The sequence below is a fragment of the Thermobia domestica genome, chromosome 11, assembly GCF_964235325.1.
Source record: "Thermobia domestica chromosome 11, izTheDome1.hap1.1, whole genome shotgun sequence".
NCBI lineage: Eukaryota > Metazoa > Arthropoda > Insecta > Zygentoma > Lepismatidae > Thermobia > Thermobia domestica.
Window position 1 is genome coordinate 67,003,357 of NC_137464.1, and position 17,489 is coordinate 67,020,845.

The 17,489-nt window shown below is 32.6% G+C and overlaps 1 protein-coding gene across 1 annotated transcript in view; it reads right to left on the minus strand.

The window, feature by feature from the left end:
• Positions 1-4,208: 4,208 nt before the first annotated feature.
• The window catches only part of GlcT (ceramide glucosyltransferase), a 163,598-nt gene continuing 150,317 nt past the window's right edge, over positions 4,209-17,489 (minus strand). Inside the window, exon 2 of the transcript XR_014127328.1 lies at positions 4,209-4,341. The gene's annotated coding sequence lies outside the window, so the exon portion shown is untranslated. The remainder of the gene's footprint in view (positions 4,342-17,489) is intronic.

Below are 17,489 nucleotides of genomic sequence, written 5' to 3' on the forward strand. Positions count from 1 at the left end.
CCTGCATTGAACCTTGATACTGGCAACATTGATCGAACTTGGGTACCTACCTTTGATGCATACTCTGGATCTGGCAATAGTAGCCTAACATAGACACCGCGTTCTTTTTTATTCAGTTCATTCTTTGTTCACTCTGCTCTGTTCATCTCAGGATCTTTTTTGTACGTTACTTTTATATAGTGGTATGTATTCTTGGTTTTACTCCTTTTATCTCCTTTTCGTTTTAATCCTTTTTACCTTGCCACTGAGGAAGGAACCAGCTGAGAGTTCCGAAACGTCAAAATCTTTAAATTTTTCAATGGAGGATTCATTAGTAAGTAGCCAATTTTTTGTTATTTTTTTTTAATGCCATATTGTAGGTTTCTTAATGGAATGTATATTTATAAAATATGAACAAATTGCCCGAGTCGTTTTTGACAAAATCTTTCGGGCAAGGTTCACTCCTAAGAGTAAACTACCTCCACTCTGATTCTTTTTAATGAATAATGTTTTATACCATATTTTAGGTTTCTTAATGGAACATTTATTTACGTAATATGAACATATTTGCTTGAGTCGTTTTTGAGAAAAGCACCCGGGAAAAATCTCATCTCCAAAAGAAAACTATCCTTTGTAATTTTTTAAAAATGAAAATTGATTTATATCACATTGTAGGCTTCTTAGTGGGACATTTATTTATGAAATATGAACAAAATTCTCTGAGTTGTTTTTGAGAAAATCGTCCGGGAAAAATTCATCCCAAAAGTAAACTACCTCTCCTAAATTTTTAAATGAGAACCAATTTATACATATTGTAGGTTTTCTAATGGAACATTTCTTTATAAAATATAAACAAAATCTCCTGAATCGTTTTTGAGAAAATCGCCCGAAGTAAACTTACCAACAGTAAACAATCCCTTCTTTCTTTTTTTTTAGAAAAATGACTTACAGAATAATATAAGATTGTTAATAAAATGTTGATTCATAGAAAATAAAATCATTAGGCTGTTTTAGAGAAAATCACTTTTCTTTATTTTCACCCTTCAGTCATCATCAACATTCTTCCTTCCTTTCAGCCTTGAGTAAACTACCCTTATTTTGGGGGTAGGAAGAAAATTCAAGAAACCCCTATGGAGGATCTCATAAAAACTTAAGTTTAAAATTTGGTTCGGATTGGTTGAACGATATGATTTCTAGACGAGTGAACAAGTTAAATTCGAACGGACATTAAAAATCAATTTTTAGGTATGTAGATGGCATGAAAAGTGTAAATTCATTGAAATCTCGAATTCGATTTTTTTTCGCGGTCATCACACTTTCTTCTTTCCTATCGTCGCTGGAAAGTAAAAATAAGTAAAAATCATAATATATTTATATTATTAAAACAATAAGCACAGACTCGTGAAAATACGCGTCCCTGACAATGTTGTCAGACCCACTAAGGTCATGCAGAGTTTGGTAAGTTACTAGAATTGATACTCACAGAGGACATTATATATTCAATTTTCTGAATAATTTCCATTATTATAAATACGTAATACTATTGTGAAAAAAAGTTACTAAATGTTGTTTAGGGGATTTAGGATTTAGATTTCTGGGTTCTCAGCATCTATGGCCATGTTAACCCGTCAGGTTTGAGGGATGACGTTCTTCGGTGAGCACACTATCCGGGGAAAGGGAAGGAGGAAAGAATTGGGGAAGGAAGAAAGCGGCCTGGGACGTACATGTTAGGTACCACCCTAGTATTTGCCTACTGTGAATGAGGAAAACTCAGGAAAATCTCATTCACGATGGCTAACCTGAAAAAGTTTTTACAATTTTTCCACCGAGTGCCCCCACAGGGTATCGAACCAGGGACCGCTCGCATCGAAGGCGAGAGCGTTAGCGACTACGCCACGCAGGGTGACCTAAATATTGTCATTAGACCAGTTGTTTATTGTTGAAATTGTTATACAATCGTATTGTATGTCCAAACATTATTATTTGTCTAAATTCAACCTGGATTTATGAACAAAACAAGTGTGGAGAAACAAAAGGTGAGCTCCCTACCTCTGAACCACGCAGTTATGTTTCGCAGATGTCTAAAGTAATATTAATATAAGAATGGAAAAGGAAATAAAACTTGCATAGAGGAAATGAAAAACAGAAACATTTAATTCACCAATATATACTGTGATCATACATATACCACACTCAAATACGAAAAAAGATGCATAGAAAAAGTCCCATTGGGAATATTCAATAGCAAACTGGATCAACTTTATTTCAACTGAGAAAACGTGCAACTGTGTTTTTATTTCTGTGTTAGGATATCTGTATGGTTTAGCAATTCTTTTATGGAACTTAATATGTGGTTAATTACAACCATGTACCATTACAAACATACTCGCAACGCTTGGTGTATGATATGAGATTTCAAACTTTGGTTTGTGCATTTATGGATGAGCAACAATGAATCAGGAAGAGGTATCATTTAAATATCGATATAGAACAAGGATCGATCGATACCAGCAGAAATTTAGTGAAGCCAATTCTTCGCCATACATCCCCAAAACCTTAGCATACGTAGTTGATCATTCTAAACAAATTAGTTTAAAACATCCGGTCATTATGATTTTATAAAGTATACATACGAATATAAATGGAGATCCCCCTGCTTATTCTTTCAATACTGACAAAATGACGAAAAAAATGTGACAGACTAAGATGGAAGAAAAATCATTGTTTGAAAGTATTTTTATTGTTGTTAACATGAGCAATTATGTAAAAATATCTTTAAAAAAAACTTTAGACTTCATTGAAGCTAGTTTTAGAAGTGTTATATACTTCATAATTCACTGTTTGTTTCTTTTTAAAGAATTTAACATGGTTATATTTTCACAGCTGATAATCTAAGTATTTACGCGAAGGTATCTCACTGGTATACCGATATATTAATACCAAATTCGATGTTTCTAGCCATAATTCCTTGGTGAAACTTAGCGAACACATAAGTTTTCCTTGCGAGTATTAACTTCCATATGATTAGGAGAGATATCTCAAATGAACATTCTCAAAAAAATATTCCAAACACACATCGAAGCGGAGCATATGAGTAAAGGAATGACCACGCCCAAGATAGTTCTATTCACTATTGATTTTTTTAAAAAAAAAATAACTTTCCTTGTCTTCACCACGAAAATTATTCTATCATGTGTTCATGTTTGATTTTTTTTTAACTGAAAACGAAAACGAAGAAAGAACGTCACCTAGCCAAGGACATGAAGCATAACATGTTTTAAAAAGTTATTTTTTTTTTTACCAAAATAATATTTCATTACATCAGGATATGTTGCCTTGAAGAATAGTAAAATCTAATCCAAGCAAATAACTTTGAACACAAATAATAGTGGTAATACTATTAATTAACACTATTAGTAATTGATTGCTAATAGTAATAATAGTGTTATTACTATTAATAATATTGTTAATAGTAATAACACTATTATTTATTACAAGTGATTTGCTTTCGTCAGATTTTTATATTATTTAAGGCAACGACGTTTCAAAGCTAGAATGAACGGTATTCAGGATATGTTACTGAACTTCTTCGGTTTAATTTTTTCCACCAAAAATAGATTCAGGTGATTTTACTTGTTGACATCAAAATCAGTACTTCATTCTTGGTTTCTGAAGTTTCTCTGCTAAAATATTTTGAAATCTACATACTTATATATATATATATATATATATAAAATTTATGTCCTTGATTTATCACTCTAGCGGGTTTTCAAAGATTGGCGTCAATCTTACTTCATATGATCTATCAATATTGCATGTGTGCTACAAAATAAATTTATTTACAATAACCAACCTGCAATAGTGTACTATGATGAATTTACTGGTCTATAAATTTCAGAAATAAATATATGACCATTACAATATTTTCAAGAAATACGAACTCCAGTTTGTCATTGAATAATTCGACAATAAATAACGTTTAGATTCCACTTTTTATAAAGCTCCAAACCTAATTTCCCTTTCAAATTGTTCTGCTTTGAGAGTTCCATCAATTGATTCACAGTTAGGATTAAAGACTGAATAGGCGCTGATTTCATTCTTCTTCTTGGGACCCGTTCGTGTGTTGGCCCACATAATATATAAACCAGATACCACAAAATATACTGCACCAAACTCAAGTTTCAGAGCGATAGCATACATTGTAGCCCAAAATAAAGCATATAGGGAATAGGTGACCCATCTCCAATGACCAGTGTCAGCCACAACCTCCACTTGCTCCGTCTCTTGGCTCACTGATGCTTCACTTTCGACTTCTTCAATCTCCGATGCCGATCCGCTACTCAAAATTTTCTCCTCTTCTTCCTATAATAATAATAATAATAATAATAATAATAATAATAATAATAATAATAATAATAATAATAATGAAGAAGAAGAAGAAGAAGAAGAGTGGTGGTAATAATAAAATACAGCATATTTGAATCATTGAAATATGGTGTTACATCTTATAGAAATACATCTAAATGTGATAAAACGTTTAAAATTTAGAAGAGTACTCTATGTATATCTTGAAAGTTATATCACAGTAAAATTCCTGTACGGCAATTTTTCGAAATTTAAATGTCCTTACTTCTACAAGTACGCATTCTTTAAAATTATATTTTTTGTATTGAACTGTTAGCCTCACGACTGAAAGTTAAAGTTTCAAGTTGGCGTGAATTTTTCATGAATAAAACACAGTGGCGAATTTAAAGTTCTACAATGCAAATGATAAACATCGGTAATTTTTGGGCATATGAGTATAAACACATCGTTTGAATTTAAAGTTGTACAGTGAAGTCAGAACATCAGTTAAATCTTAAACATTTGAATAAAAGGTTGTTTTTTTTTTTTTTTATGTTCTAGTAAGGCTCCTCTAATTTCTCCTCCAATGCGGTTGAGTTTATCTTGAAAGAAGCTTGATAAAAACAGAAGGGTTTAGAACTTAGAAACATACACTGAAAAATATTGAAACAAGTTAGCAAAATATTGAAAATGAAATGAAATGAAATTTTTGAGTTTTACGTCCCACGGTTATGCCGGTTAGGCTAAAGGAGACGGTAGCAAAATATTGAAACACATTAGAACTTCAGAGAATGAAATATGTACCATCAATATAATTTTAAAAAATAAATAAATAAAAATTACAGAAGAAAAAACTGAATGTGTACTACGGTATATTTAATAACTTGCATAAGAAGGTGTCTTAATATTCTATGATGATTTTTTTCCTAAGAAGATTTTCTATTGTTAGACTGACAATAAGAAAAATAAGTATTAAAGTTTGCTTAATTCTTCTTTATATTATACAGTATATATTTGTTTCATTATCACAAAGAAACTAGGATACTGTAAGATGGATGTTACATGAGTGCCAGTGTTTATCGAGTCGCAGGAGAACACATGCATGGGCATTGGCCATGTTTTCAGAATTTGTTGATCGCAAAAGATAAATCATAGTGCTATCACTTTCATCCGGATCCTCGATGAGCTCGCAATGGATCCTATGTCACCATCACTCAAAAAATAGCTGTGTGCACCACTGCTGGAAAAGTTATGTTGACCCTTTCCTTTCCTCATTGATCGCTTTCCGAAAAGTACCACAGTGAACGTTGCTTGCTACTGCAAAATGCTGGAATGTTTGGGGACGAAGATTAAGGACAATCCACGTGGAGTTCTGTCCCGAGGCATCGTTCTTTTTGTATGGCAATGCAAGGCTACGTACAGCAAGCATCTGTACTGTATCAATACTTTTTGTGTAACATAATTTTGACATGTCCCATCCTATTCGTGTTTTAATAGCACTATCAATAGTCGCAGATACATAATCAGTAGCTAATCTATAGAAGATATCAAATAATTAAACCAAATATATATAATCTACTTGAAAACATGAAGTCCTCGTTATATACTTTCTTTTGAAGAGAGCTATATTAATGTTGGGGACATAACTATAAGATGTTAGTAGGTCTTCAACTAAGGGTCGCTCTTCGATTTATTTATTTATTTATTTGCTTGATCAAAAATCCAATATATTTCAATCAGAAATTTTCTTGTAGGCCTTATATCTGGAGAACTATATATAGCATAGCCAAACCCAAAATATCAATATAATGTGCTTATTCCGTAGAAAATACGAAAACTCGATTTAGGGGTCGTTCAAAAATTTTGTGGCCCCTGATCCAAAAACTAATTATTGGCCAAGATCGCAACCTTTTGATGCATTTCTTTTTGATCATTCGTAAAATTCTTGTTACTTTACTCAGTATTAAGAAATGCCGGCAAGTGAGTTCTACGAATGTCCCCTGGTGCTGAGGACGTCATGTTTTGAAATGAACTTTATATATCAGAAACCATTACAGCAACTACATAATAAAATATAAAGCATATTTGTAACTAAACAAATTTTTGTAAGTACTCCCTCAATAGCAATACTATAAAACATACCTGTAAACTCCTGAGCTTTTGTACACTACTTACATTTGAGATTTGTTGATTGTCAGAAGTTAGAAGAAGAGCAGCAACATGCGTGTTTTACATGTAAAATTAATAATATATAGGTTAACTCTTTTAAAACTAACGAACTTTGAGAAAATCTTGCCAGATATAGTGTCTCATTAAACGAAAATGGAAAAGTAATTTGAAGTGTAACTATTATTAAGTCAAATATTTTGTTTGCAAAAATGATACAAAATTATTAGTGTGTGCTATTGTTCTTTTTTTGTTGAAATTAACAACCCTTTTGATAAATTAAGTTCTTTCTATGTATTGAGAGATAAATTTACAGTTCAGTGAGAAAAGAATCAAATATACCCCTTCTTCTTTGTACTGTCAGATTTATTTGTGTAAAGTTCTCGACTTTAAAGTTCTCGATTTTGTATTTTTCTTGAAATAATTAGCATTAGAATTACGAATTAGATTTCTGGATTTTCAGCATCTATCATCATGTTAGTCCGTCATGTATGAGAAATAACTTCCCTCGGCGATCACACTACCCAGGAAATTGGGAAGGAAGAAAGGGAAGAAGCGGTCTGGAACGTTATGCTAGGTTTCTCCTGGTATTTGCCTGGTGTACATGAGGAAAACTAAAGAAAACCTCACTCAGGGCAGCTGGCCTTTAAATGGTTTTACACTTTTTCGAGCGAGTATCTCCACCGGGAATCGAACTTGAAACCGTTTGCACCAAAGGTGGAAGCGTTGGCAACCACACGTGAGATAAATGTATGGATAAACTTGAAACCATTATATTATTTCTTTTTGTTTCTTGGGCATGGTTTTCGATCCTTACCTTAAAATTCCGTTTGGACATACCCACATGCCCCCATTACATTCACATATTGATCTCATACACTCCTTTTTTTTTTTTTTTTTTTTTTTTTTTTAGATATAGTTGAATATTGGGCAACATCTAGCCCAGTGTTTCCCGTAGACTATAGTAATTTGAGACTATGTTCTCCAAGAGGGACTTGACTTATAACCCTCAAATGCTGTCACTGCATATGATGGTAGATCTCCACTCGTTAGAAAATCTATTAGATTGTAAGTGATAGTGTGGTCAGATGACTGGGGATCCGACAGTTTAATTTCTTTTAAAATCACTGCATATGATGATAGATCTCCACTCGTTAGAAAAATCTATTAGATTGTAAGGGATAATGTGGTCAGATGACTGGGGATCCGGCAGTTTGATTTCTTTTAAGGTCCCTTGTAAGCACTTAACGGACCAGCCATACTTATAAGACTGATCCATCAGATCATCCTCGATTAGTGATCAGAATGAGTTCCGATAGACACTCTCCTGACTATGTCGATCTATCCTGGACGAAACCATGCTGGAGTTCTGATTTTCAATCCGTTTATGCAGAGTAGATTCAAACACTTTTGCAAAAGTACTCAACTTTCATATATAATGTTGGAATTTTGTAGTTATAGGTGAAGACCAAGATTTGTGAGTGTTTTAGCAGCAGTTAAGTTTCCAGTCAAAATGGTTTAGAAGTAATAAATTGGAAATATAAATCCAACACAGCAACTCGGTGAGCATCTTCTAATTTAATGTGTCTTGAGGAAGGCATCAGGAATTGGTGATGTCGAAATATTGACATAAGTTACGAAGAAACACAGACGAAAAAGGTAAGTGAACCCTATTTTATTTATCATTACTACTTAGATATCACTTACCGAATTCATTTTACATCATCAGATCTATTTTTTACAATAGAAAACGTAATATATATATATATATATATATATAGGGTGTTTCAAATGTATAGACCAACCTGGGTGCACAAATGATTTCTTTTGAAATTATAGGTTGCCGAAAACATGAAAAAATGAACTTTAAAGGTCCATAGCTCCAAAACTATGGGACCTACCGTAGTCGGGTCAAGACTTCACTTAGGAATAAGTATGTGCCCTATACAAATATCCTGAAACATGTATTTTTGGATAGCGCACATATTAGTTCCTAAGTGAAGTCTTGACTCGACTACGGTAGGTCCCATAGTTTTGGAGCTATAGACTTTTAAAGTTCATTTTTTCATGCTTTCGGCAGCCTATAAGTCCGAAAGAAAGCATTTGTGCACGCAGGTTGGTCTATACTTTTTGTCTTATCTTGGTGTCTGAAATCATCATTCTATATTGTATATGTATACGAGATTATTGTAAGGTCATATATATATATATACTTGTCCAATAACTGCATTTTGGGACACAATAAATATAATACAATATAATACCATGTCCTGTTATAAATATATATATGTAAACAATCTTATGCCACTATTCTCTCCTGTTAAAAGCTTCACATAAAAGCAGCTCACGACAATTAATAAAGTTAAGCCCTTTTCTTACTTTTAGAAAATACCATCCAATTTTCTTCTGGAAATTTTTTACTTTATTCAAGTGGTCTTCACTGCAACAATAAGATTCCGGCTCTACAATGTACATCAATATTAAGGCATTTCGGAACTATTCATGTGTAAAGTTTTCCTCCTCCTTCCATTCAAATCGTTTTCAGATTTTAAACAACGAAGAGTGCAATGAAATCCCACCAGCAAAAACCAAGGTAACTGGAGTGCAAAATGGGTTAGAGTCTGGTTCCGGAAAGAAAGTATCTGTTAAGAAAGCAGTCACAGTGACATGTGGTAAATCCGTGAGTAGTAACAGAAATAGCTCCTTTATTAAAAGTGATGGTGTGTTAGGTAATGAAAGTGGTAGTCAGAAATCTAAAAATGAAAGAAAAGGTAAGGATAAAGGAAAGAAGTGCATAAGTGTTTATGCCGATAGCCATGGTAGAGGTCTGGCCAAGATAATTCAAGAAAAAAACCCATCAGTATCTGTAACTGGGTACGTGAAATCAGGTGCTAGAAGTAATGAAGTAATGAAAGGTATTGATACATCTAGGAATCCTTCTGACTGTATAATTATTATAAGTGGGTCAAATGATGTCGCCCATAATGAAGGAAATAAGGCAGTTTCAGCACTACTCTCCACTCTAAAAAGAAATGTAACAAGTGAAGTCATTGTTGTTGGTCTACCACTGAGAAATGATCTATTACAAAACTCCTGTGTTAATCTTGCTATTAGAAACACAAACAATAAGATAGAAAAGGCATGTAAACAATTTGAAAATGAAGCTTTTTGGAAACAGAGTCAGTAGAAAGAAAATATTTCACACGCCACGGACAACACTTAAATAAATCAGGTAAGAGCGTTATTGCAAAAGGTCTCCATGCTATTTTGAACAAACAGAAGAATAGTGTAAATTGCATTTCTCCTATCCCCCTTTCTTGGCAGAAACAGGGAAACATGTAAACATCTCTGAATTGTCCTTTGTACAGAGTTCAATTCAGAGGCTTAGAGACGAAAATAATTCAATGGAAAATAAATTTCAGGTTTCAATTAAAAACAAAGAGCTCAATGAACTATTGGTAGTCCATCAAAACACACAATCAGTTCGGAATAAACAAATTGATCTAGAAATTATGTTAGAGATATATGATATAGATGTATTATGTCTCTCAGAACACTGGCTGGAAGTAAATGAACAAATAATTATTTCGGATTATAGTTTGGTTTCTTGTTATTTTAGAAATACAATGAAGTGTGGGGGTGTTTGTATATTAATGAAAAACACACTTAACCCTTCAAGCCCCAAAGTAATTGATAAAATAGAAAGCATTGATAGACATTTTGAATACACTGCAGTAGAGTTACAAATTAAAAAAACTAATCAAATTATTATTGTAGTGTATCACACCCCAGACTCCAAAGTATGTATATTCTTCAAAAAAACTACAACAGGTTTCAAGTGAAGTCACCAATAAATATGATACAATTGTACTATGTGGTGATTTTAACATAGATACAAAAGAATCAACCACAACGCGTGATACATTCCTCAATATTTTATCAAGTTTCAATTTACATATGACAATATTTGAACCAACTCATTTCACGAGATCTTCCTGCAGTTCAATTGACAATATATTTACAAATATTCATCTAAATTGTTACAGATCCCACACTCTTAACATGGCATTGAACAACAACGTAGGACAAGCGTTGTATTTGACACGTTTTTCCAAAGATAGCGAACAAACTATAAGGATGTTAGGGAAAAGATACTATAACGAACACAAAATAGCAAAATTTCTCTCTTTGCTTGAAAGCGAAAATTTTGTAAATGACGAAACTGTCAATTCTAACTTTAATGACATATACAGATATTTTATTTATAAATTTAAACTATTACTTGAAAGTGCCTTTCCTTTATCTAATGGAAAAGTAAACAACATACGTAACAAACCGTGGATTACACATGGCATTAGGGTTTCTAGTATGAAACTAAAAGAGCTGTTCAAACTTAAGAAATAAGCAAATAATATAGGAATTCTTGATTACTATTTAAAAAAATATAAATCCCTGTACAAAAAAGTTATTAATAAAGCCAAAAGGGACTATTATAGTAATAAAATAAACAATGCACAGAATAAAAGCAAAGAGTCGTGGAAAATAATAAAGTGTGAATTAGGAAAGAAAGATGAAAAGCACAAAATTATAGAGTTACGTATAAAAGGCAGTAACTTAACTACAAATGACCCAAAGTTGGTTTTTGAGTACTTAAATAATTACTTTTGTACCGTGGCAGAGAAAGCTATACGTGATATACCTATATTAAGTGACACAAATAGACTACAGCCGCTTAAGTACATCAGTAGGTCATTCTTCTTTACCCCAACTTCCTCACATGAGATCATGGAAGCAGTAAGTAAATTTGATAATAAAAAATCCGCAGGAATGGATTTTTTGAAGAAATGTATCCATATTATCGCACCTGCACTAGCAGACATCATTAATGTGTCATTTTCCCAAGGAATCTTCCCTGATGCACTAAAACTCTCAGTCGTTAAACCCTTGTTCAAAAAAGGATGTACCTAGGTAGAAACGAAATCGAAAACTACCATCCCATATCACTTTCTTCTGTTTTTTCAAAACTTGTTGAAAAACTAGTATGTAAGCGACTACTAAGTTTCATTAATGAACACAACTTAATCACGAAAACGCAACACGGATTTATAAAAAGCAAATCCACAATTACTGCCATATATGAACATAACAAAGTAGCTATAACGTCTGTTGATCAGAAAGCCAATACTGTAGGCATATATTATGATATCTCAAAGCGTTTTATTGTGTAGACCATGATATACTTTTTGGTAAATTAGAAAAAATATGGCATTAGGGGTATTGCTTTGGAGTGGTTCAAATCGATATTTGTACAATCATAAACAAATCGTACAAATTCTCCATATGGACGAAACAACTAAAAGTCTGAGCAAAATAAACTCAAATGAACAAATAAATAGAAAAGGTGTTCCACAAGGATCAGTTTTAGGACCAATACTTTTCCTTCTATATCTTAATAATTTATCCTTAAATATAGAGAAGGGTAATTTACTCCCATTTGCTGATGACACAACAGTAATTGTAACTGAGAAAGACAGAGATAGCTTGCAAGAAACCATTGATCTTACAACATCTCAACTTACGCATTGATTTTCTTCAAATAAATTAAAACTAAATTCAGATAAAACAAAGTGTTTTATATACCATTTATCTCACAGAATATCACACCAACTGCCACAGATATCATTGAATAATGAAATATGTACATTTACTAATACTGTGAAATTTTTAGGTATGTATTTGGATGATAATTTTTCATGGCAAGAACACGTAGAGAAACTAAGCAAAAAATTAGCCCAGGTTATGTACATAATACGAACTCTAGTTCCAATACTTAATCTGTAATCAATTCTATCCCTGTACTATGTCATACTCTTTTCTCATATTAAATACGGAATTGCGATCTGGGGGTCTTCGTCGAAGCTTCAGAATATATTTAAACAACAAAAATGCGTCTTAAGAACCATTACTAGATCACCCAAAGGCACCAGCTGTAAGAAACTATTTGAATCATTGAATACGATGACAGGTTCTTCTTTATACATATTTGAACTTCTAAAAATTACCTGGAATCATTTAGATAATATTAAAAGAGATGGTGATACTCGCAACTACCTTACACGTGGAAAAGATAACTTATCCATTGTGTATCATAGAACATCTGCATACGGAAAATCACACATCTATATAGGTGTAAAGTTGTATAATAAACTGTCTGGGTACATAAAAAATAGTCATGGAAAGAGTTTCTTTGTGAACTCAGTGCGCAAACTGCTATTAGAAAAAACATTTTATACTGTAAATGAATATCTTAGCAACAAATTTTGAAACTTCCAAAAATAATTAAATTCCAATTGTATATACTAGATTTATGTCAGTTCATGTAGTTTTATATATAGTTAAGATGGTAAATACAAATATACAGTAACTAAAATAGTATAAACTAATTATTTGCTGAGCAAAACTATATATTTTCATTAAAATTCAACACGTGTAAAATGAAAATATATAGTTTTGCTCAGCAAATAATTAGTTGATATTTAATTATAACAAAGCAAAGCTTCTATTTATGGTAAAATAGTAATTAAGTCCATGTATATATTATTGTTATATAGATTGTAGAATTGGTTTATCCTATATCTATTTTCACTCCTATATCTATTTTCACAAGTTGTGGAACACAAGAGCATTATATTTGTTTTAAATATTGTATCGACATTATGTACTGACGAGTTCTATACCATTTTGTACAAATGTACATGTAGCATGGTCCAGAGAACGATTAATAAAACTAATCTAGTCTATTCTTGCGTACAGACAAGAAGGTATGTGTGTTTCATATAATAAAATAAATACATACAAAATATTACTTTGTTGCGTTGCTGCAACAAGAGGTAAAAACCCTTTCATATGTAATAGCCAGCGAAGACAAACCAACGAGATGGATTAAAAAAAAAAAAAAAAAAAAGTATAAAACCTTCCTGAACAGTGGCGAGGCTTGAGGGGAGACGGAGACAGCGTCTACCCTCTAGAATTTTATATGATTAAGCCATTAAGCCTAAATTACTAACTTAAAATTTTGTAATTTAAAGATTCTGAACTTAAAATTTCCTATAATTTATTCTGAGCTTTTTTTAAAAAATGATTTCATATGAAAGACAGAAAGCAAAGCGTCTCGCGTAACCCTGAACATTATTCCTATGCTGCATCCATTTAACTTGCATCAACCTATAGAAGCGTAGAAGAAACAGTCACGTGACAAGTTAAAGTCAAAAGACTCGTACTGTGTAGTAGTAGATTTGATGATGAAAGGTTTGAAAAGACATTGCTGTTCTGTCTACGCTTACAGGGCTGCCTATCTTGTTTATTTTAAGTTGAATTTGTAAGTGACAGAAACAGACCGCTATTTCTTATTTGTTTTTATTTTAAACCATCTTTCAAGCTCCCTCTATAAAATGTTAAATTGTTATAACGTACTCTTGAAGAACATTAGCATATATATTTTGTCCCTATGTGTCTCCAACATCAGAATAAAAAAAAAAAAAAAAAAAAAGAAGAAGACCGCCCTAACGAAAAGTTAAGATGTATTGGTAATTCTATGACTTTTATGTTTTTCGCGAGAGTGACAAGTACTTCCCGGTAAACGCCCCCCCCCCCCCGTGATCCCTGGTTCGAATTAAAAAAACGCTTCGTCTTGGTGTGGGGCCTAGACCAAGGTACCCGTGACCAAATTTGGATAACTCGGTCCACTCGTCTGATCCCCAGGCTGCACACAGACACCAAGACAGACAAACACACAAACTCTATTTTATTTATATTAGATTCTTCGCTCAATAATTGTGCAGATGAAAGATTTGAAAAATACAAAAACCTGGACATTGTAGAACTAATAAATTATAGAAAATTTCGTATGTATCAACAAATTCTTCCATACGACAGGCAAACTGAATGACTTGATATCCACCTTTCCCAGGGCCGGCGCGAAGGCGGTGGCCAGGGCGGCAAGTCCAATAAGCGGCAAAATTTGAAAAAAAAATGTATACTATCAAAATATAATGCTTCGTAATAGGTCCACATGAAGAAATAAAATTGTGTTCACCTGAGAATGTAATTGAACTTACTTCACTCACATTCGAAATAATATTCAGTAAGGAAACTCGGAGCATTCTTCTCCATTTTCAATTATCAAACTACTAGCCACAGGTATCTCGTTCAATATTTCCCTTACAGGGGCGTAGATAAGATATTCATCTAGGGTGGATAAGACTATCAAGGTTTCTTTTATTTTTTTTTTCTATTCAGCAATGTTCTAACGCTCCACTCCAAGTATGCAAAAGGTACACTCCCACTTGAAAGCAGGCCTTTCTAGCCTAAGCTTCTGGAGACATTTAGGTTCTAGCAGCGAGTTGTTAACCAGTTTACTGAGCAAATGACAATAATCGATCGTTTTGTACAAATTACATACAGTAGTGGAGAATGCCTTGTAAAAATTTGCGAACATTTTCTTGGTTTCGTACCGGTAACAGACATCACTAGTCTAGGATTCACAGAAGTAATAATTAAACAGTTAAAGGAAATGAAAATTCCTACCAAAGACATGAGGGACCAAGGATACAACAATGGTTCCAATATGAAAGGCAAACATTCAGGAGAGAATTTAAGAAATAAATTCCCGAGCCTTCTATGCTCCTTCACTAAATCTTGTCTCAACGATGCAGCCACAGCATCTCAGTACGCCGTTTCATTTTTTATATAGTTAACAAAGTTTTTGACTTTTTTCTCTGTTAGTTCAACGTTGGGCCATACTAAGGAAACATATTAGTGAGACTGTTCTTAATTTCGGGGTATAGAGCTCATTTACAAGACTGTAAGGTATTAGGTAGGTATTTTGTATTAGTTTAAGTGTTATAAGGTGTTTTACTTCTAATTTATTTTTTTTATTTTTTTTTTTTTTTTACTTTACAGCTCGTTTCTAAGGTATGTAGACATGACTATCTTTAAAGAGGGTACGGGGAAGTAATGCCCCCATTTCTAGCAAATGTGGTACCATTCAGAAATCTATACTTCGGAAAAAATACTATACACCAAATTTAATTAATTATAAAATTTTCTACTTAAAGGAACAGAGTAAGCAAATATTGCAAAGAATATTAAAAACTCAAACATTAATACTATATTTATTAATTGTCAGGGATCATCTTACTTGGAATAGTGATTAGTGTATATCAGCATCCTCTATGGAGTACGAAAAATCAAAACTTATATATATATATATATATATATATATATATATATATATATATATATATATATATATATATATATATAGATAGATAGATAGATAGATAGATAGATAGATAGATAGATAGATAGATAGATAGATAGATAGATAGATAGATAAATGTGTGTGTGTTTGTGTCTGTCTACTCAGTTTTTTACAGCACGCTTCATCACTGTTCCTGAAGATTACATAGAAGGTCATTAATGTCGTGAGATAAGTTTTTTGTTATTTAAAAGGCTCACAAACACTTTAGTGACCAGGATCCTCATTACGTATCGGTTTGCGTCAATGCAACGTAAACATTGCCTTTCAGGTTGCAATAATCAATGTAACAGCTATAATTGCTTACTTCATTTTTTTTCTGCGTTATAATCCGCAAATTTTGATAAAACTGATACATAACAAGGCCCCAAGATATATATATTAACATTTGGGTGAGCCTAAAGGAAGACACATATGTCAAACATGTGCAGATTGTCGTTCCTCCTCCCGAAATTTGTACATGTAGGACAGTTTATTAAGAATAATAGAAAGAGATACCATGAATAAAAAGTTAAATTCAAAAATACGCGAAACAGAAAACTCGTAGCGTCAGTTTGTCGCAGGTTAGTTGAACAGAAGTTATGAACTAATGAGTCGGTACAAACAAATAATATCATCATTGATGGTGATTTCACTGCTAGGCCTACCAACACGAAAAATTTTAGCTACTGAGCCACATCAATATCTCCATAGCGATAGATATACATCCTAAATCGAAACTTACACTCGCATATTTTGTAAGGGTTTCTGGTAATTTAACCATCCCTCTTATATTTAATTCAGGACAGGACGCACAAAATTTTCTTAGAATTCGGATGTTCCGCCTAATTCAGAACAGGTGGCAATCCTACAGAGATTGGTTTCACAAAACATCTATCTATTAAAATGCTACAATACCAACAAAAGCGCCTGAGCTCCAACTTATAACATTGGATATCAAACCTTTGATTTACGGTTATTTGTAATTTCTCACGTTTAACAGAGATAAATGTTTTATATCATGTGTACTTTAAATAAATTATTTAAATAGACCTTTTTCATAAAGTTTATTTTTTAAATTATTGTTCAAAGCATTTGTATTTTAATAAGCCTTTTCCAAAATCATTGCAAGTGAATTGTGCTGCCATCTTTGGAGTTCTTTTAAACTATACGTTTGTGGACGTTTATATATTTGTGGTCAACCCTTTCGACAATGAGATCTCGGAAACTACAGGCTCTAGAAAGATGATGTGTTCACTGATCGATTGCAAATTTTATGTAGATTGTCCAGTTCTAATTGAATATTTTTTTAAAAAAAAAAAAACATATCCATTATTTATTTACTACATTTTTACAGGTACACTGGAAGTGTTGAAATTAGAAAAAAACTAAAGCATCATATCCTACGCATTATACATTTCAACACCACATAATTGTATACAGGGGTTGCATACCTCTCAGGCGTTTGTTTCATGGCCAAATGATAATTAAAAACGAAGAATAACTATTTTTCCACTCTAAGTTGAATCTTTATTGTTTGGAGTGTTTTGCCCAATGAACACCATACATGACTGACATTATAATTAATTATGTGTGTAATGTATTTGCTTATTACATACTGCATGCAAGACAAAAGAAAACATATCATACATGACATCAAACATATCAAACATATCATAGAAACTGATCATACATGAAACAG